The following is a 22359-nucleotide window of genomic DNA, read 5'->3' as shown; positions in this document are numbered from 1 at the left end:
CTGTAATGCAGATGGTTTTATTCCTTTGTCTGGAGTGGAAAAAGTGGCTTTTCACATGTGTAACTCTGCTAGACCTGGGCTGCTTACTGCATTGGACACCCACCCTGTACCATATTAAATAGACAACTTCTTTTACATAACAAAGAGCTAATCAAACTCATATTTAAAAAAAAAAAAAAAGTCAGAATGGAGTCATACTTCTAAAAAAACCCTAAACTTTCAGACTCAGTAAAAATATACATTTTTTTTTTCAAAAAGCATTCAGCTCTCTGAACCTTGAGATTGTGTGTGAGATGTATTCTCACGTCTTTCTGTCCCCTTTAAAAAAATTGTTATGTTTTTCTTCTAGTTTCTGGACTGTAGAAAAGTGGGCATTGAAAGTGTGCTCATTGTGGTAATCAGGATATAAGAATTCACACTCTGCTGTTTGGTTTCTTCTGGGATTGATTTCTCATGTACTTTTGGATCGACAGTTCAGTTAAGAGAAAAGAAGTGGATAAATAAGGTGAAGAAAGCAATGACAATTCTTTTTCTAGTTTTTTTTTTTTTTTTTTTTTTTTAACTAAGCCACTGCAAAATGCATAATTAGAAAATGCACTATTTTCTGTGTCTGATTTATGACAAAGCTTTGAATTAATAATTGGGTAATCCATTATACGAACTATTTTAGAACTAGCAAGAGCAATGTTCAAATGCATTTCAATACAGTAAACATTCAAAAGAAGCAATAACACTATTGGTAGATGGCAAGCAGAGACATAATTGCCTTTGGATCAAAAACTGCAGTTTAGGCCCCCATCAAAGGTTGTCTGTTAGATGTTCTTTCAACCCAGGTGCATGCAATTAATCTCACAGAAATCAATGAAATTGTATGTGGGTGCGTGAGAGAAAAAAAGATCTTATTAAATAAGAAATTATTCTATTTAATAAAGTTCCCTGCTTATGTTTATCTTGCTTCCACATTTCAAAAGCTTCTAAATAGTATTTACTTTAAAGGTTGGTCTGCATGTCACTCATTCTACATGCACAGTGTCAGAGTGAGCTGTGGGTATTGTTTCTTTCTCCACCACTGAACTGCTGGAGCAATATACTGCTGTGAAACCGAGCCTTTCCAACAGAAATAGAAATACTGTCACACCTTAAATGCAAAGGTAAAGAGGTAAATAGTTTCTAGGAGCAATATAGCTATTTTTATTTACATCTATTTCCTCTAAATAGTTGGGCTGACTGTACTTTTTTTTTTCTTTTTTAGTAATATAGTTATTTTGTAGAAAAAGTGGATTTTGTTTGACAAAAATATTTTCAGAGGTGTCTTACTTGGGTGGATTACTTTCCTTCAAATGGTTTACCATGCCAGTATTTGGCTGATAATAAGGTATTTCATTCAAATATTCTGTTACAGTACGTTCTGGAAATCATGGTTGTTTTTTCTTAGGTTATTATAAGATTGGGCTCCCCAGCTCTGCTAAATTTTTCCTGATGTGCTCTGTCCACAGACTTCCGTGATATACCTGGCTTTTGTCATGGTGAGAAAGAGTATGTTGCACCATTGAAAACGTAGTGCAACCTAGAAAAAAATAATCTGTGAACGAGACTAATAATATGAAATGTTAGAACTACAACTCCACTGGATCTCCCAGTTGGCAATATTTCTGATCTGAAATATATTTTCTTCTCTAATATTTCTTTTCAGCTTCTTTTAAAGGAGTGGGAATGGTTGTGAAGAACAGAAGTAGTTCCATATAGAAGTGCTGATAGCTCTGTTTCATTGTTTTTCATTTCTGTTAGCATTTTTCTGGGAAAAATCCATTCTTTTTCTGCCAGCCTTTTTAATCAGGTACTTAGTATTCATGATTAATAATCAAGCTGTGTGATATGTTATGAATGTACTTCACTTCTTTAGTTCTTTAGCTATACAAATGAACCTTTAAAAATGTCTTACACATGGAGGAAAAAAAAGAAATCTCCTTCTGTATCTCAGCCGTGCACCCAGAAATCATTTCTGTGAATATTCTTATGAACAAAATGTCAAACATATGGATGTTTTAAAACGGAAACAAAAAAGGCTGTTAAAAACATTAAGCCACATTTCTAATTAGAAGCCAGTTGAATCTGTTTGGTGATGTTAATGCTACTCAAACTGTTGCACTGGCAACTCTTGGCAAATATTTATTTTTGAAATGGTGACTACCGTGTGGTTGTTGTAGGGAACTGACTTGATAGTTATATTTAATGCTGAAAGAAAGGATAAGACAATCTAAATTGGAGTTGTGAATATGATCTCCAGGTTCAGATGTGTACACTGAACTTTTGTCTTGGTGCTTTCTTCCATATTGGAAGGAAATATGATAACAAGAAATGGGAAGGAGCTATAGTTCAGGCCACTGGGTTGAATGTACCATGGAAAATATTTGGGTTTTACTGAATAATACGTGCAAATTAGGTTATATGGCAGTCACATAGCTGTAATAAGTGTAAACTCAAATGATATGGCAAATATTCCCCAGGGAATATGGTCTGACTTCTAGGAATATACATGTTTTTTGTTTTGTTTTGTTTTTAAATTCATGTTTTGAATAGTTGCAGAAAAGCAACAAATTGCTAATTACTAAAAAAAACTCTGCTCATGGATCATTTGCAAGAAGGGAAAACTGTTAAGAAGTACTTCAATCAGTGCAATGTTTCATCTGTAATTGATGAGGAAGGCACGCAGAGGCAGCTGAAAGGCAGTCTACAGTCACTGATCTGAAATCTAAAAGTACTGGCTTCTTATTCCAACGGGATTGCCAACTCTGATTTGGTAGTCAGTTCAGGTTGTGCTGTTTTTATCCTGGCTAGTATTTGGCATCATGTGAGCTATAGATAATAACAGAAGGGTGAGCTATACACTGTAGGTAGCTCATCTGGCTCAGCCATTATTCCCCTGTGAAGGAAATGGCACCTGGAAGGGGAAAGCTGGAAATATGTGCCAGTGGAAAAGATAAACAAAAAGTTACAAGTTGAGCAATAAACGCTGTCCATAGGATAGCAATAGCATGATTTAGTAACACATGCAACAGCCATTGTTTTTGAGATGAGAGCAACCATTGTTTGTCGTGTGTCAGGATGATCAATGGATTGTTTTTCTGTTACAATAACACAGCTTTACTTCAATATGTTGCAGCATTGAATCAACATATTACAATGCCTGAACGCAACTCTGAAGAGAACAAAGGTTGTTGGTCCAGTGGCAGGAACTAATACTTTTCTTGTATAAGACATCAATTATTACAATGAATAGATGCCCTGAAAGTATATTCTCCAAAAGCTGGCTGCTACCGTGTACTTCGAGAGATATGTTGAACAGAGTAAAAGCTCTCCTGGTAGCTGTTGTAAATGAGGATTTGTCTCTCATCTCGGTACATGCAAATTGCCTCAGGGTTTTCTTATGGAAAAATGTCAACAGCAAACAGAGCCTGTGCTGAAAGGAAATCATGCCAGAGGATCATAGAAAACCAGAGTTTGGAAAGGACCTTGTAGACTGGGAAGGGCATCTGATCCAGTCCCTAATCAAAGTAAGGCCAAATTGGAAAAGTTTTCTCAGGGCATTGCCTAGCTGGATTTGTGTGGGGACTTCCTTTTGGAATAGATGGATCATTTGCTACCTGATCATGTGCACAAGCACTCTCAGTAAAGTCTGGATATTTAAGGTGTATCTAGACAATGGGAACGGAGCTCTGTGCAGAGCATGCTATGGGAACTTCTTTGTATTTTCTGGTTTCCTTCTCTGAATGATTCCTCAAGAAGTCAGAGAGACTGTTAGAGGGAAAATAAAGAGGAAAAAGGGGCCCGGCCAGTTGTTGCAGGAGCATCCTAGCTATGCCTTGATCCTGAGCTGAGATACTGAGTATGACTAATTGCAGACGGGACAACGCAAGCGAGAGCTGAGTGTATTGAGCCTTGGCATGGGCTGGAAAGATGTATAGTGATATTGCTGGTACCGATTTAGTTGGCAGCCTGTGCCAACACCTGGCTAGAAACCCCTCCAGCATTTGAGATCAAGGGAAGCACTGCTGTGCAGACATCCAACGCTGCATAGAAGAAGAGGACCCAAGGTGAAACTGCCGCTTGTTGGTGCACAGCTGATGGGTATCCTGCTTTCTCCAGGTCATACTGTGCTGACTAACTGCTGCGGTACCTGGGTCGAGGCTCAGTTTGCGTCTATGAGAGTGTAACACTTTTGCAGCCAAACCCAATGCCTGCTTGGTCTGCTTAATCAGTTCAGTTTAGCAGCGTCACATTGCCTGGTGTTCTCTTTCCCTGTGACACTGGTCAACATCACTCTGTGGGTCAGTAGCTCCCAGCACAGCTTTTTGGCTGCTGCAAAACATGGCAGTGGGCTAGGCTGATGACAGATGAGCAGATGTGGATCAGCTGAAAACTACTTTTGCATGCAATGCAAGCACCAATCTTCACCCCCTGATTGTGGAAGCAGATTGCTTGCGAAGATGTTATTTTAATAGTAGTTGAACTTGCGTCCCAGAAATCTTTCTTTCCTTTTTCAGATAAGTGAAAAGCTTATAATTAATTCAAAACTCTGAGCATTGTGTTACTGATAAGCATTCTCTCTGGCTAGAGTCTTGTATACTTCACATTACGTCAAAAGAAAGCAAAGCAAGTGCAAGATACTTCAAAAGGAAAAAGGCTGCTAACTAAACAGAAATATTTCCCATTATTGTTTTAGCATAATAAATGCCTCAAAAAAAAAATGTATGCAAATTTGTTTGTTCTTGACCAGGGCCAGTGTACGTAGCTGTTTTGCTCCTTTGCAGGGAAAAATTTCAGGAAGTATAGGAATATCCTGAAGTATGACTGATGCACCTGTCATTGACTGTTTTGACAGTCTGAATCAGAATGTATGGTAATACTCTGTAGGCACAGGAAAAACACTTCATGCCAAATAGGTTTAGCAAGTTTTAATTTTACACAGTTATACCCAACTACAGCATACTTAGAATAATAACCCATTCAGTGAGGAAAACATGTTTGGACAGGTGTTTGGCGGAGAACTCCCATTGCATACAAGAATTGCAATAAACCCAATCACTGGTTACCAAAGTTTTTGGAGTAATGCCCACTGCATCTTACTCTGTACCAGCTGAAAGCCAAAAATATAAGACTAGCATACTGGAGGAACCCTTGTCAGTTTAAAATACTCCTTGAAATACATATCAGCAGATTCCATACCATCAGTTGCTCTTTGCTTAACTTCGTGGTGCATAGCGTGCAAGGTATCAGTGAATGCAAGCAGCGCTTGGTTGTCTCTGCTGAATAAGTTCTTCATTTCTGCTCAGTTGTCTGGCTACAAAAATATCATGAGATGTAATTAAATACTACGGAGGAATCACTTTAGCCCACAAGGAAGGAGCTAATTCCACACACAAATGAAAGGCTTATGGAACTCAGCTGTGGCTCTGGCCATGTGCAGGGTTTGAAATTTACCATAAAAACCCAACATATTTTATCAGGGTTTTTAAGCAGCTTCTCCCTTTAAAGCAGAGGGCCTGACTTTATCCTCATGGTATCAGCATAAGGTAGATTTCATTCAGTTGGAAGAAGATCAGCTCAGCGTTTTGTAGCAATATGGCATTGCCTTTCCTTCTGGAATTTTTAAATGAAAATTGAATCTGGATGGTAATTCTGAATATATCCACAGTGAGCCTCTCTAATAAGAATTACTGCTGATCTGTTACCACTTCCCACCCAGCAGCCTATCAAGGAACTAATTTAACAACAAACCTTTAAGGTAGAAATGAACATTAGAGGGATGTACGGGTGGTGGGAGGTGGGGAGAGCTGGAAGTAGAGTTAAATTATTTTTCTCAAAGAATCCCTTCTTTTCCATGGCCATTTAAAAGAATACCTAAAAGGGTCAAGTTCCTCTTACCACTAGCTACTAAGTTCACTTAGCTCTGGAATAAGCAGAGAAGCAGGTGAGGTTAACTATATTTCTCCTACTGAAGGTGTTTTGTTTTATTTTGTCTTAATGCTTTCAGCCACTTAACTATAGTCTGCTCTGTGATAGTTTAGAAATTTTAAATTAACTTTGAACTCTAGCGAGCTTTGTAACTGATGTAATTCGACGTTGCTCCATTGACTTTGCAGTGTCAACTGTCACCAAAGGAAGAGATGGCGTGCCATTTCCAATGTTTGCAGAGGCAAGAAGAGTTCAGCCCTTACAAAAATTTAAACATTGTGATCTTTGAAGGAAGTGTATGTGAATTCTAAGTAACCTCATCTCTCTTTGAAAGTAACAAGCATGCCCTGAAAAGTAAACATTAAAAAAAAAAAGTCTTGTGTTAACACAGAGTTAACACAAGGTTAATCAATGGTAACAGAACTGAGCTGCTGCTTTGGGAAAATACTGTGAAACCATAGCTGGATCAGCTGGTTCCACTAACAAAAGCATATTCCTGGGTTATTTTCTGCATGACTTGAAGGCGATAATTCATAACATGATATGTGCATCCTAAAAGAAACTGCTCTTGCAATCTAGCTGTTTTCTAGAGATTAGGTAGTAATGGAAACAAGGGACTTGGACCTGACTTCTCAAAGCCCGCTCTTCGCTGCGTTGTTCGTTCTGCACTGGATACTCAGAGAAGCAAATTTGGATTAAGAAATTTGGCTTGATTCTAGATTGTAATAATCAAGTCACAGAAAATTGATTTTTTTTTTTTTTTTTTTATAACCCAGGCAAAATTCACTCTATGAGAAGCCATCTCATTAGTTGAGTGTCAGTCTGGAGCGGTCCCATGACTTCAAAGCCCTTTTTCTCTTTTTTTCTGCTAATGCTCCATCTGTTCCTCTCCGCCTTCACTTTATGATTGTGTCTTCTGCTTCATACCTCAGTGCTTCTTTTGATGTATGTCCCATGCCTGGACCAGCCTTTCATTTTGTGTGTCAAGCATGTAAACTGCATTATTGAAAGTGCCTCTGAAAACCTGTTTCTGATACTTTGATTCTCATTGCATATTTCTATTTCATAAATGAAATTTTGACCGTATTGAAATAATGACAAAACTCCCAATGGCACCATGAGAGACAGGATTCATTGTCTGTGTCTGGATTTGTATACAAGAGATTGAAAAGTTTTTGGGACAGAGACAATTGGATAGATTTCCAGTTCCTGTGGTGGTACATTGGCCAGATTTTTAATATTTAGAGTGCCTAGCTCTTCTAAAAAGATTTTTCCACTCCTGTTAAATGAAAGCTTAGGCCCATCTGAGATTGGGACATTTTTATTTGCCAGACACTTTATTTGCCATACACATTTTAAAAATGTGTATTTCCACTACCTAAAAAAAAATATAAATGCCTCGACTCCTTGATTATCATTAATTTCAGAGGTAATAACATTTACACCCTGATTCATCCTACCTGCTATCAGCAATTTAGCTAAGGTCTGTATTGAGATCTGCATCATGCTACATTTCCTCTGTAACTGGTAGCTAGAGAGAAGCAGTTTAGGGAGACAGGTCTGCTTCTCTATGATCTGCATCACCCTCTGATGTGCTGCTACTCTCTTGTGTGACTATACAGTGTAGTTTTTGTCTGACTAGGCTCCTACTCTGAGCAACTTGGATAAGATGAAACCTTAATGCCTCAGAAAATCAAACAAAGCTTTAGCTGAATACATACAAAAGTAAGTGAAGCCAAGTCCACAACTCAGGCCTATTGGCTTACCCAAAGTTTTACCTGGTGAATAAAGACTATAAATGCTATCCAAGGGTTCCTTCACACTCCTTTTCTCTAAGTGCAGGGCCACAATGCCCTATTGTATCCAACTCACACCATGTGCTTTCTGTATACGTACTTTTTACATACTGCCTGATACTCAGCAATGACCCCAATGCTCACGTACCGTTGCAGTCACCTTGACCTTGTGTAAGCAACAGTGCTCAGACTGAGGCTGTGTATCAGACTTGTCTCTTACCTCTGTGTTTCATTGTCTAGCCACCTCCTTTGGCTGTAAAATCCAAAAGCAACCTTTTCATTTAGTGAATAATTATCAGGAGTCACAGGGGGATGCAAACACAATTCTGAAGTAGTTCTACCATCACAGCATTAATGCTTTGAGAGACTGCTGTCTTCATTCTACATTTTTTGCAGAACCCTCATTTTCATCTGTCTAAACAGGTGCAGCTTTTTTTTTTTGCTTTTTTTTTTTTTTCTCATCTCTTTATGAACTCTGGACTTTAGAAACAACACAGAGCTGATTCAGGCATACTCGTTAGATATGTAAGGGCAACTGAGACATGGAGTAAGGCAGCTACAGCAGTCTTTGGTATGCTTTCCATAGTGCTGATCAGAACAAACAGAAGAGCAGGAAGGAAGCAGGTGATTTATATAATAATGTACAAAGAACATTGCCTGTTAGCACTTTTTAGTACTTTGGACTGTGTTCCTTTTAGCCAACTGCTTCAGTTTAAGATGATGCAGAAAATACTGAAGAAAATACCTAAGAAACAGGAAAGAAATCAAGAAAAAGGTGAAGTTTTAAGCCATACAACTGCTGCTTGCATCTTACTGGTCAGGTATGTAATTTTAACAAGTGAAAAATGAAAAACGTTTATGTCAACAATGTGGAGGTAGATCACCACAGCAGTAATCCAGACCATAACTGCTATTTTTATAGCACAAGGTGTTGGTATTTTATTCAACTGGTAGTGCAGATGAACCACTTTAAATAACCTATCTAATGTGATGGCAGCAATGAATACAACCACGCCCTGTCCTGTTCAGTGGCAACATGAATAGATTAAAACTGTAGAGAAATTCTTTGGAAGACCAGTACTCTCTGTTCAGGTAGTACCCCATATGAAATGACAGACTGATCAGCATTAAGAAATAAGCAAATATGCTGAATAGATATATGGTGATTGGTCTCCAGCTATTCCTCTAAAAGCTCAAAAGATGCTGCGAGCAATTTCACTGCCAAGCGCAGGGACAAGAATGATCAAAAATGTTCACTTGTCATTTTACTCATTGCTGCAGTTCTAGAGCTTTTCCTGGCTTCACTGTTGTTGTTGCTCGAAGTCTGCTGCCCACATTTGGATGGTAAATTCAGCTGCTTTCTAGCCAAGAGTCTGTGAAGTGAGCTGCAGAGGAAGTACAATGAAGTCTCAAGATGTGATATATTTATTAGCATGTTATGAGTCACTATGAGTATGATGGACTCTTTCAAACTGTGGAAACAAGTATCTTATGAACATCAAACAAATATCTTAGTGGCTAGTGAAATACTTGCTCAGAGAAAGAATGCAAAACCTAGCAGTACTGGCTTTAGGTCTCCAGCAAAACTACATTTAGATGAAAAACATTAGTTTTGTTCTTGCTCTCTTTCATTTGGTAAGAATTGGTCCATCACCAACAAATGGCTTCCATTTTTTTGGGGTGGGAAGGTGAGAATACCAAGTGTCTATACCTGTGTAAATTCAGCAACAAGTACAACATAATCATCGGAGTCGTATCTGCCAAAACATTTAGTCATCCGACATCCTTTTGATGTACGTTAATATCCATTGGTCTTTGTATGTGACAGCTCCGTACTTTGTTCCTAAAAGTGCTGTAAGCACCTGTATCACAGGGAAGGAACTCATATTGCTAAGAAGCCAGCTCATAAAGAAAGACATCTTGTGCTCCATTATCAGATGTACTGGACTATTCCGTGAAACAAAATGTTTAATGTTTTGATATCTGTGGGGTTTTTGTTTGTTTGTTCATTTAATTTTAAATTGTCATTAATTAAACTTATTTTCTTTCCTTTTGTTCCTTAAAATATTTCTGGGGAATCTTTCTAAGCCTTTCACTTTATTCTATTTATTGTACTGTGTAGCAGACACCCTTTGCTTGCATATGGTCTTATCTGCCAGCAGTTGAATCAAAGTATGAACAGGGGCTTAGACTGAAGGTTTATAGAAAGACTAGATGTAGTTGAAGCTATCTAGCAGAATTAAGTTTTAGAGGCATGACTGTACCTCATAAAATGATGTGTTCTTATGGATTAATTTCAGGTACATTGTCTTGTGGAATACCCCCTTGTTCTTGAGCTGTCAGGGGAAATAAGAAAGGGCTTCTTTATTTTCAAAGTGTTTATCGCAGTACTTCTTATTCATTTTATCAGTGATGTAAATAATTTGGGTTTTATTATTATATCACAGCTGTCAGAACACCAGAAGTTCTCAAATTGAGACAAACCATCCTGAAATAGAATTTAAAAAGGCATGATTTTATGTCATACAATGTGAAGTAAGACCTTTATTTTGAAGGAGAGAATAAGAAAATGGTGATTTGACCTTTACAAAACATTTCTACAGTTGTCTAGGATGTTCAGAACACCTACAGCCTGTTAGTTTGCTAGCTTAACAGCAGTGAAAAGCCAGAGACGGAGTTTCCTAGGCTTCTTCATCACTGGGAGTGATGTTGCCTGTTTTGGGAGCCCAGAGGGAGGTAGGACCCATGAAGCTGACCCATGAACTGGTAGGACCCAAGAAGATGAGGTCTAAAGGAGTTGCCCGTGAGAAAGGCAACCAGCATGCTTGCTATCAGTCAGATGTAAGCAACGCTACCCCCATGCTACTTGATTCTAGACCTCCAAATCAACCTTCGTGTGGGAAAGCAGCATTTAGGGGACAACAGTCAGCCCGCTGTTTTTTCCTACAGCTACACTTTTGTCTGTGCTCTGGTCCATTTCATTCTGTATCTTTCACTCTGGTCAACTAATTAAGGATCATGACATGGTTTTGTGAGGATCTTTCATTGGAACTTTTATAAATTAAAGGTTGTTTTGCCTATGACCTCTGAAGGAGGGAATTTGCTCTCCGTTGTCTTTGTTACACAATGTTACATGTGCAGTCAGGGTCCATGCTGCCTCGAAGGTAGTAGGAGCTTAGTGTCACTCTCTGGATTTCATTTCTGAGGAATTCTTGAGATTTAGCAAAAGGAAATTGCTCTGTAAATTTGAGTTAACAGTAGTATGTTTGACATAGCAGCAATGGAAAGATTAGACTGAATGGTTTCTTAGCATAACCCCCGACTAAAATTTACAGCAGCATTTGTCTTTCATGACACGTTTCAGAACTGTTACAGTTTGCTAATATGAAAAATTGCATAATTTTGCAGGGGTTTATCGAGTTTAACAGGATGGTTCCACCTGCAGAGCTTCTGACTTTCTTTGAACTTTTGGTGCCTCATTATATTCTAGACATGTTGGTTATTCTTGATGCAGCTTCTACATATGCAAGAAAGTGACAGTTTATACAAGATTTCTCAAATATATAAAAAACAACAAACAAATTTCTTCTGTTTATACACAGCTACCTTTGGATAACATAAGGCCAAATGAAGTGTGTGATTGGCAAGCCATGATCCTGGATGTAGAAAAGTACCAGTAACGTCAGACATAGGTTCAGCATGGATGTATGTTTAAAATTAATCTTGGGGAAAATCTAGAATCAAAGTGGCATTTTTATGGGTTTTTGTCAGTTATTGCATATATATTGTGTTGCACATGTGTGTTCGTAGAATATTAAAAAAAAATTTAAAAAAAGTTGTCTATGGGATGGCATTGGTGTTCCAGTTTATTCCTAAAATTCTGGTTTCTTCTCCCAATATTACTGACTTAGAAATAGTTGTGAAGAAATGCATTATTCTGGAGCGTTAAGAAGAGCAAGCATTACAGAGTGTAGCAAACAGCTAATTTTGACATGTTTCTCTTCCCCTTCTCCTGGCATTGACCATAAAAAGAGTGACCCAAGTTAACACAGGAAGCAGCCAAAGAGACTGCGTGGCACCAATCAATAAGGTTAATTTTGTGCACGTTAATCCCAGTAAAAGTTTCCGAATGACAGATTGTCCTCTTGATTGAAACGTGTTTGGCTGTGAGAGAGAGCTGGGGTGACAGTGACCCCATCCTGCGCTGCTCCGATCACCTTCTAGTGCTGTGCCACGCGTTGTGGCAGCTGTCCTAGCTGCAGTCTAAGACACCTGTAACTGCTTGCTGACAAAACACCCAGGATACCTGCGGCAGCTGGATGTTTTGACAGTATGGGGGACACAGCTGTGTTCGATCACGATTGCAGTCACCTTCGAGTGAAGGATGGAGGTTTGTGCACACTCAGTGTATCTTTGGGCTGTGGGTTTGGAGCCCGTGCTCTCCAGATGTGGAAACCAAATCCTGTCTCACTTGGCTCACCCCGAGCCTGTCTTGTCCAGGATGCTCTCTGAGTGCTTGTTTGTACGAGGCTTGAGAAACGAAACAGGATTATTGGACTGTGGCTCGACTGTACATAACTGCTGTTTAGTTTTTGTTCCAACTGTTTACGTTAATTGAATTTTTAATAAAAGCCCAAGCAATTCACACAGCTGGTGTTCTCTGAGGCTACTCGTAGCCAGAGGTCATCATGGCTTTCATGTGCAATTTTGCATCTTTTTATTTGTTCCCTGCAGTTTTGCTTTGTTTTGTTTTCTGTAGGTGCCCAAGAGAGAAATAATTTTGTTTTCTTTCTCATTGACTGTGTTTGTAGAGAGATTGTACAACCTTGTGATCATTCCAGTACTTCCTCTGTGAGTCCCTCCTCAGATCGTTGTGGTGAAAGTATAATGTGCTTTTCTAACTACTGGCTCACTGACTGCTTGTTGTAGTGTTTCCTCTTTTCTGCTACTCATTCTACCCATAATTCCATTGATTTTTCTAGCTCCCCTTTCTAAATTAGACTTTGGCTAATGCAGACTTCTCAAGAGTCTCCTGTTCTGTAAGACTCTGGGCACTAATCAGTGTAAGAAACTTGACAGGTTATTATTATTATTATTTAAGTGCTCCTTTCTACCAGAGAAGCCATTAGACAAAATGCAATATATATACGTGTATGTGTGCGTGTGTTTATATATATATATATATATATATATATTCCCCCACCCCCCCCCCCCCCCCCCCCCCCCCCCAAATTTTAGGGGGAGAAACATGAGTGAGGCACAGGCAAGTATCTGGAATTGCCAGACTGCAGAATGGTCCCTAGGATGCAGGAATGTTGTGAGCCTTTTGGCTCCATGGGTTTGTACCCTACCAAGCAGAGAGCGTTGTGCACATCTCAGGGCTGCAGCTCATGAATCCTATGTTTGCTTCCCTGCACAGAAGCTCCCAGAGGATCCCTGGAAGTTCACCTTGATTCTTCCAAGGCCTTCAGATGGTCTGGATTTGTCTATGAGCTTCCTGGCCTTCTATAGCACAGCAGACTATAAGAGAAACCTAGGTGTTACTGCTTTGGTCTCCCTAAATATTCATATCTTTAGCTGCTTTATGTGGTCTCTCTAGACATGAGCAGACTCCAAATCACATGCTTTAGCATTTAAGCCAATGACTACTGATAGATGATAGGCAGGAAGGTATTAAGGCCTGATCTTGTAACAGTCCTGATACTGGGAGTATGCAACCACTTACTGAAAATCATTGCCTTCCTGTAACAGTATCTTCATGTACCAGTGAGACCTCAAGTTGGCTTTCTCAAAGATGGAATGGCTTTTAGGACCAAGATCTTCACGTAAATGCATTTACTTCAATTTATATTCTAAGAAAAGTTAAATAACCATTGATGAGACTTCTTAAGTACCATGTACTGAAGGTTTGATCTGCATGCAGTTTTTTCCTGGCACAAAAGTTTGTCCTGGGTATGACTTTTTTTTTTTTTTTTAATCTTCTCTTCCAGATTTGTTATTCCTGATGAGACATATGAATAAAATTGCAATGATATAATTTAATTTGCTTCTCATACTTGAATTAGCCCAAAATACTGCTATGATTGCATGGGTACTAATGCATGGGAATAAAGCAACTTTTCTATGCACAGGCAATCCCTAAGATATATCTTTCTCTAACATTTAATATCATAGGAGATCCTGCTAGTGTTTTGAGAACATTAAGGGAAGCTAGATGAACTATTTTATCTTAAAAGCAGTCCTGCTGTCTTTCCTTGTGTGCTATGAAAAGGGACAGCTGATGTTAATAAAATCCCCTTATCCCAGCTTTTGAAATTACTTTTTTTCTCCACTTTAAGTCCTGAATATCTGAAAAAAACTTTAGTCCTCTGAAAATAAATTCCAGTTATTTCCACTGTAAAGGAGCTGAGCTTCTTCTTGAGTACTACAAAAAAAAAAAAAAAAAGAAAAAAAAAAGGTCGTATGGGGATAGAAATGAGTGCAATAATATGAATTTTACTAATACACACAGGCACAACCTATTTTCTGATTGTATATTATTATTATTTTTTTTAGGTATTTCATTATTTATAGGCCTTTATGCAGACAAAAGGGCTCGTTAGAAATACATTTAATGTACATCAAGGTCATGCCTGAACTGCCTTTTCCACATGCAGGGAAAATTTAAAAGTTGAGATTGCCTGAGTTGTGAGCATGGTGTAATACTTATCAACAGCTGTTTTTAGCAGAGCTGACCACGGAGTTCATTTATTCTTCTTTAAACAATAAGAGACTTTTGGCTCTTGGTTCCTTTAGAACAAGCTAATTTGCATTCCCAAGTCTGCTCCCTGGATTTGTGCCCCACAGAGCTCTTGCTTAATAGACACCCAATATTGCCCTCACAGTGCAAGTGTGAGCATGGTACTGCAGCAGCTGGCAAGACCAGGTAATGTTAAGCTGATTGCAAGATGTCTGTACTGAAGATGAGAGAGGAAAGGGGGTCTTCTGATCTTTCTGAACATCAAACACTGCTCAGAAGACCCTTTGTTCCAAAGGGCACTGGCATCTGTGATACAGTTTAGCATGTTTAGATGATCTATTCAATACTAGACATCTGAGTATAACAGTGTTACCATCCTGATAGCAAATCCTTGCAGAATTTTTGAAATAAAAGAAATATCTACTCTGGTATATTATAAGTCTTAAACTGTTGGGTTGTCCTCGTACTTTCCTACAGACCATTAAATAATGTTTCCTTACGATGATCTATAATGATATGAAGCCTGTATTTTATTTGTTTTGAGGGCGTGATTGATATCAGCATGGCTTCAGCTGCTGTTTTAAGCAAGATATAGACCTGTAGGTCTAACAACCCTAGCTGCAGCTTTGCTTTCCTTTTTTTTTTTTTTTTTTTGCTAATTACTTTGTTTTTTCTTTTTCAAGTGTAGCTTCAGTCATATGCCTAACCTGTGTCCTCATGTTGCACCTTGTGAGCTGCTAACGCACCCCTGCACCCTTTCCCCTCTCCAAAACCTTTGCACTCTGGTTTCTCCATAGCTCAGTCTGGCAATATTCCTTGTAGTAATAGCTGAAAGCTGTCTAACACAAATGAGAAGTGAAAAATACATTTCAGTGGAGATGGGCTGTCAAATGTATAATGATGTCATGAACTTTAAGTCTCTGTTGTTGGATTTTTTGTGCCATATGGGAAGAACAGCATAGCAACATAACTGCTACTCCTAATTGCATAATATAAATGTCAAGCTTGTTCAAAATTCAAGGATTACATATTGCCAGAAGAAACTCTTTTCTGTAGACTGAAGCTTTTTGGCAAAAGGGTCTGAAGGCAGAAGCACTTACTGTCTATGATCTCATCAGCCTATTTCTTCAACAGCAGGGCGATGGACAGAAAAAGGCATTTTTACAATGTCTCTGCCAAGGGACAAGATAATTTCTTGCTTTCAGCTCTGAAAAACTTCCAAGATACTTCCAAAAATTTCCAGTACACAAATCTTCATCTTAAGATTAGAAGAGTTAACAAATATTGACTGGGGGCTTAAGCATAACAATGTTATACAGCACATTCATAGAAAATTCACAGATGAATATAACTAGCTGTCTTTTTTGTTGCAGAAATGTAAGAAAAAAATGCTTAGAAATGATTAGCTGAGTATTTATCAAAGGTTTATAAATTATTGCTGAGAAAAATAAAAGATTTATTATTTTGGTAATTTTAATATACCTACTGGAATTAATAAAAATAAAATATATAGTGCCTGTGGTAAAAAGCTATCACTATCCAAGGATCTTATGAGTTTAAAAGCACACAAAACAGTATATTTATAAAGGAAAAAGTCTTATCTCCACTGCACAGTGGAGAACTGAAAGTGAGGTTTATGCCAATGTTATAAGGGAAATCTATGACAAAAATGATCATCTGCTAAGTGATGTCTTAGAGAGCTTCGCAACTGCTTCTTGTAGAATAGATAGTGCATGAAAAGCTGGGTAGGTGCTTGTCTTGATTCAAGTTGATTCTGAACAGCTTTTATTTAAGTTATTCGTAATCCACTTAATGACTTCCGCAGTGATTGTTTCATAAGCAGTGACAAATCAACTGGATTTCTTAAGAAACCTTTTTTATTTGTTTTTCAATAAAATTGCAGGTCAAGCAATATACAATCCATTATTTTAAAAGTCTGTTTCATATAGACATTCTTATTAAAATTACCTGAAAAGACACTTTGCAGAAAAATGGAATGTTAAGTGACTTACGTGGCATTTTAATTTAATTTAAATGGTTAGGGAAATTCTTACCAGACCCTTTTATTTATTACCTAATGTAGCTTGAGTTAAAGACAGCAAAACATATCGGTCAAATTTCTGACTTGACCAAGTGGCAGAGGACACACATATCATGTATTTAGAATTGGCAAAGGCTTGTCTTGGTGAAGAGTGCTTTAAATTACTTTTGATTAAAAAAATCAGCAGAGGAAATGAAAAATCAGTACGACCAGAACAAGAGCAATAAAACATTAATTCTGTGTGTAAAGATTGATGGGTAGTTGAGAAGCTGATTTGTAAAAGTCACCAGTACCACAGGGCATGAGTTTATTAAGCGTATGAAAGAGGCAGAGTGAAAAATGAAGTCATACTTTAATCAACGGAAATGGAAAATAAACAATTCAATATTTGTAGGCTTCTTTCAGTGCAATTTTAGTTTGAAGTAAGCTACCTCTGCAAACCACTTCCCAAAGAATTTCACCACTTGAAGATGAGCCTCCCCAAACCCTGTTTTGTCTGAGCAGCTAAAGACAGATGATAATGGGTGGAGAGGGATACGGGGAATGTTGGCACTTCATCTTCTTTCTGATAATTATAGTATATATGGAAATACATGGAAAATGTGTGATTTCTTCTTCTCTGCTTCCTACATAAGCTGTCGTTTTCATTACCTTATTTGTATTATATGTAGTACCTTACACAAAGAAATAAATTGCTCATTCCTAGTGGGACAAGCTGTGACTCATGCAGAAATAGACAAGAGAATTAGAGCTCTAGGTTTGGAAGCTGGTAGCTGGGCTCCTACCTTCATATCTCTTTCTACACAAGCACCCTATAAATTGTGCCATCTTACTGGTGGTCTGACCACTCCAGTGTTATACAAACTCATAGTAGCTTTATCTGCTCTAGAAAGAAGTAAAAATACTAAATACTTCAGTGAAAACAATTGTCTAAAATCAGCGATTAGTTGACCAGGCCTTCACAGTCCCAGAAACAGCTATCATATGTTTGACACTAATTGTATTTGGTGTCCTAGCTGAAAAGTCAGACCAGAAAGCCTGAGGATCTCACAGGCATATAACGTCTTCTATTTGGAGGGATGAGTCACGCAGATAAGGAAGTACAGAGATGCTGGTGACTACATGTATTTCTGTGTACTGTTTCCACTGTTGCTCTAGAACAGGAAACTTTCCAGATAAAAGTCCATGTACAAAATTATAGTCTTGTAAGCTGCCAAACCAACAGCCTTCATACCACTGGCAGAGGTAACATGCATTTCTTATTCTATCTAGCCAATATGCCTATATTTTACTCTGATCTAAAAGCACTGAGATACAGTATAAGGAATATATTTTGTCTTCTTGCTCATTTATGGTTACTGCAAGATGCTGAGCTTTTCTGGGAGCTGGTGGGATTTTTTAACTCCCACTGGCTTCGTTGAAAATTTGGTATAAATATTTCACAAGAATGCCTGCCATTTTGTGGAGACAAACTGAGTCCTTCACCTCTCCTCTGAGAGTTCAACAAGCACTTCACTACAAGCTCACCAAATATATTGGTGTAATTATCAGACATAGATTTCCAAGTATCTAATTGTTTAGTTAACTTCCCTTTCAGTAAGCTTATTTATATGCCTTTATGTTTGCGTGATCTGGATTTCATCTAGAAGCGGGGCTAAGTCTAAAAGAGTCTTTCAGTGCCTGAAAGGGGGAGGCACCATTTAACCTTGGAAAAGCCTCAAAGTCAGAAGTCAGTTCCCTCTTTGGCCTAAGAAATGATCAACCTTTTCTAAAAATGCATGATATCATGTCTCTGTCATATATATAGTAATTATATATGACTATTTCCATTCACGCTTTAATGCCATTTATAGTTCAATATTCCTGGGATTTCATGGGTTTTTGTTGAGGTGTAGTCATTTTTGTCATTTATCTTTCATGAGGTTTTATATTCATCATCTATACATTTTTTATTTTTTTTTTAACGGCGGGTGGATTATATGCATCTCTTTCTAAAAAGCTTAGTATTTTAAAAATGAAAATGTGTGGTAAATGTCACAATTTGAAATAAAGAGTAATATAACTGCATTTTTCAGACATAAAGGGAATAAAATGAGACCTGGGGAGAAGAGGGTACACTATTTTCCTTCATTAGGGCCACTCTTATGAGCTATAATGTGTAGAAAGATAAGGAACAAATTAATGTTAGCTTTCCAGAAATTGACTTTCTGTATGAATAGTTATTGAAACTTTACTACTGTGGACAAAACTACTGCTGCTAGAGTATAAAGTTTTCAAACATCAGTTTTTAAACAGCAGTGAAATGAATAAGGAGCTAATATGGATCAATACATCATTTTTGTGTAATGGCAATACTAATACACAGCACTCCTGTGTTTCTTATAACAGCTGGATGCTACGGAAGTCATGGCATACCCGCTATTCCCTGGGCATTAGCAATAGCGAATGTCTTGTTACAAAGCAGACTTAGGTAGAATAACAGTGCAATATATAGCCCCTGCTGAAACCATGGTGAACTTCTCTGTCTGTGTGATTAATTTGGTGAGCCCCTTCCAGGAGACAAATAGCGGTAACAAGAGCTTTGTAGAGCTTGTGGAACATGGCTGGTTTAGCATTGCACTACGGGGCAAAAAGGCTAAGAATTTGTGTAGCTGCTTATTTTTCTGGGGAAGCATCAACAAAAAGTGCTGGGTGATTGAACAGGAGATCTGATACATATGCTTTTTTTTTCATGAACAGAGCTACAGCCAGATCCACCAAGAAGAACAGATCCACCAAGTCCAGCCTTGTCAAGTTCTTTGAAGAGGAATGGGAGGGGAAAAAATAGTGGTAAACTATGTGATAAATTTTCTATATAAAGTATGAATCACTCAGCTTTCAGTTAAACATCTTAATCACAATGATTAAAAAAAAAAAACTTGCCTGGTCAACCACGAGGAGGCAGACGTAATTTTGCAAATGGTCTGTGTCTCAGATGACATTTACAAATTAATTGTACTCTGAACCTAGAGATGACTGTTCAGCAACAGATTACCCTACAAACTGATCCTGCTTACAAATATGGGAAAATGTTTAATCATCTGTTTTAATCTGATCTTTGTCCAGTGATACTGGGATTCTTTCTCCAAAGAGCTCCATGTGAAAAAAAGTACTTAGCTACTTTTGGCCCTTTCAAAAGCTGTTTTATTATGATGGTAGAGAGCACTGCCAAGTATTGTTAGTATTGTTAAGACACCTGAAGTTCTCTTTCAGTGTAACACAAGTGCTCAGGGGGCAAGGTGTATTTGTCCCATTCTTCTCCAGGCTGAACCATAAATTCTCTTGCTGAACATATAGCTGTTGTCACAACCAAAGTCCTTCAACTCTCACGTCCTGAATCATAGGTGAAATGCTGTTTTTTTTAGCACGTTTCTCTGGACATGTGGTGTTGAATACTGTTTCTATGGCTTCGAGGAGACTATTTAGTCTTGGACTCTTTTAAAATAGCAGATATACGTGGCTGCATTTTGGTATCATATTGTCATCTCAGTTTCTGAATCATTCCCTAGAACACTGTAGAGAAAATTATCTCTCTATGAGGCTGTCAGTTTGAGTACGTGCAGAACGTGGCTTCCAAAACAACACTTTCACTTACCTGCCAGGATGCTGCTAGGGCATTCCAAGTTAGTGTCTAGGGCTTGGTATTTTTAATGTTATTGGAAAGGGAGCATCTATTCATATAGGGCAGTGCGATTTTTTTTTCCATATTTACATCTAATACTTGCTCTCTTCTGCATTATAACTTTTAGCCCTGTAATTCTTTGGCAAATCCTTTTGTTTAATTGACAGTTGGTAGTTTGTATGTTACTTAAAAGGAAGCTTGAGCACAATGGAGCTGAGCTTCTTTTGGTTCCTATCTATTAAGCTGGTACTTTCCCGCACATTTTTAATAGCTTTTGTAAATCTCACTGTTTTTCTGAAAAACCTCGTCTGAGCGCCACTGTTATGACAATTTCATTATTTTCAGGTGTGGGGTTTGTTGTTTTTCTTTTTGACCCTCCTTTTCTTCACTGTTATGCATTTTTCCCTTTCTCACACATTTCTTCAGTCTGTTCTGGTTCTTTTACTTCTGTTTGACCTTCAGTGTCATAAACTATTCCCATTGAAGAAGTTTCTGTTTACATCTCACAAATGGGTGACAAGCATGAACACAGGAGTGCTGGCTGTACTTCATGTACTTCAGTGTCTTCAGGAGTCCGTGAAAGGCAAAACCTGCCTCAGACTGACCCCAGTGATCTCTCCTACTCTTCTCCTTGACTGAAGAGCATTTCTGTGACTTGAAGAAACAGGTCTGTTGAGAGCAAGCGGAGTTATTGTATTTTATCTATTTATTTTGGGGGGTAGGTGGCAGGGTTATGCCTTTAACCTAAAGTTAGACTTGTTAAAGATTTCTTGCTTGGTTACAGATTTCCTGTTTTCTGCCTTACAGAGATTGCAGTCTTTTCTGCCTGGAAAGAGAAGCTAATCTGTGAAAGAGGAATGAAGTTGGATAGCCTAACTCATCAATGACAGCAAAAATGCTTTAATACCTGGACAGTAACGCTGGATATATGTTGTTTCTGTGGTACTTCATCGTGACAGTACGGGAATTTTGATCCACTCCTAAAGGATGCCTCGTAATCTTGTGCTGTCTTTTACTAATAGAGATTGTGGTAACAGAAGTGTACAGTTGCAATTTTTTTTTCTGAAGGAGAGAGAAAAAATTGTCCCTCCAGAAATCCTGCAGAAGGCCTGTGTAATTTTGATGTCTTTTAAGTTTTGGTTTGAAAACTTCTGGCCCTTTACACAGTAATTACTTTCATTGAGGAAGTGCACACATTCTGCTACTCGCTAATTACTGATAAGGAAAATGCAGGAAAGCTCAGTGATGAAACATGTCTCATGTGCTTGTCTTTCTTTTACTGAGCCAAGTTCTGCAGAGCTAGCAGCAGTTGCAAAGAGTGCCTTCTGAAATCATTCCCCCCTCCCTGTGACTTGAAATATCCTTCTTTTCTTTCCATCAAAAATAAAATGGCAGCAGCTCGTGTCTTGTCAAAACGGGCTTCGCATGCTACATGCCCTGTGTGGCAGGCAGGTAGTTAGGCAAGAAGCCAAGCAGATGAGGAAGAAAAAGGGAAAATTTCCTCATTTCTTTAACTTTGCTACTCACTATGAAGACTCAAGGAACAGATGCTGTTATAAATATGAGGAAAGGGAGGGAGCAACAGCTTGGCTGGATTACGGATATGGACCCCAGACATCCAGTTTGTCATCTTAATTCAGATAATCAGGATTGCCAACTCTTCTTCAGTCACATACTTGGCAGTGAGAAAGTGAGTGAGAGAAATCCCAGCAGACTTCCTGCTTTCTAGATGTCTCTAGCTCTTGAGATAATGCTGTTAAGTTTGTAAATGAGATGGGTTAAACCTTAACTAGATGGATAAAAATAAAAATCCTAAATACATTTTAAAAAACAATTTTTAAATCAGTTTTGTGACTCAGATTTTTTAAATATCTAAGAGTAGCAATATTGACTATTAAGGGATAAACTCATACATTTTTTTTTTAAACTTTTCATCTGAGATGATAGAAATGTTTTGTTATATCCAGTACAATGTCTAAGTATTGTTTTTTTGTTTGTTTTGTTTAGAAAATATATTCTGATATAACTTGAGGTTATTGAAAATAGCACCGATTCCCCTAACTTTATTTGGTATTACTTTAGATTTACGTTAATAAAAGTGGGGCCAAAATTAGATTTTTCTTGCTGTATGTCAAAGCAACAAGCCTGAGAATATTTAAAAAAAAAT

General features: G+C 38.0%; 1 long non-coding RNA gene across 1 annotated transcript; it reads left to right on the top strand.

Annotated features, from left to right (window-relative positions):
* The first annotated feature begins 981 nt into the window (after nt 1–981).
* Nucleotides 982–21298, top strand: LOC121067153. Its single transcript, XR_005818137.1, has 4 exons — nt 982–1151; nt 19271–19360; nt 20754–20859; nt 21000–21298. It is a non-coding gene; the product is annotated as an uncharacterized LOC121067153 (long non-coding RNA).
* Nucleotides 21299–22359: the final 1061 nt, after the last annotated feature.

The sequence above is a fragment of the Cygnus olor genome, chromosome 3 (genome assembly GCF_009769625.2).
Source record: "Cygnus olor isolate bCygOlo1 chromosome 3, bCygOlo1.pri.v2, whole genome shotgun sequence".
In the NCBI taxonomy this organism is placed as follows: Eukaryota; Metazoa; Chordata; class Aves; order Anseriformes; family Anatidae; genus Cygnus; species Cygnus olor.
This window is presented reverse-complemented; position numbering and strand designations above follow the sequence as displayed.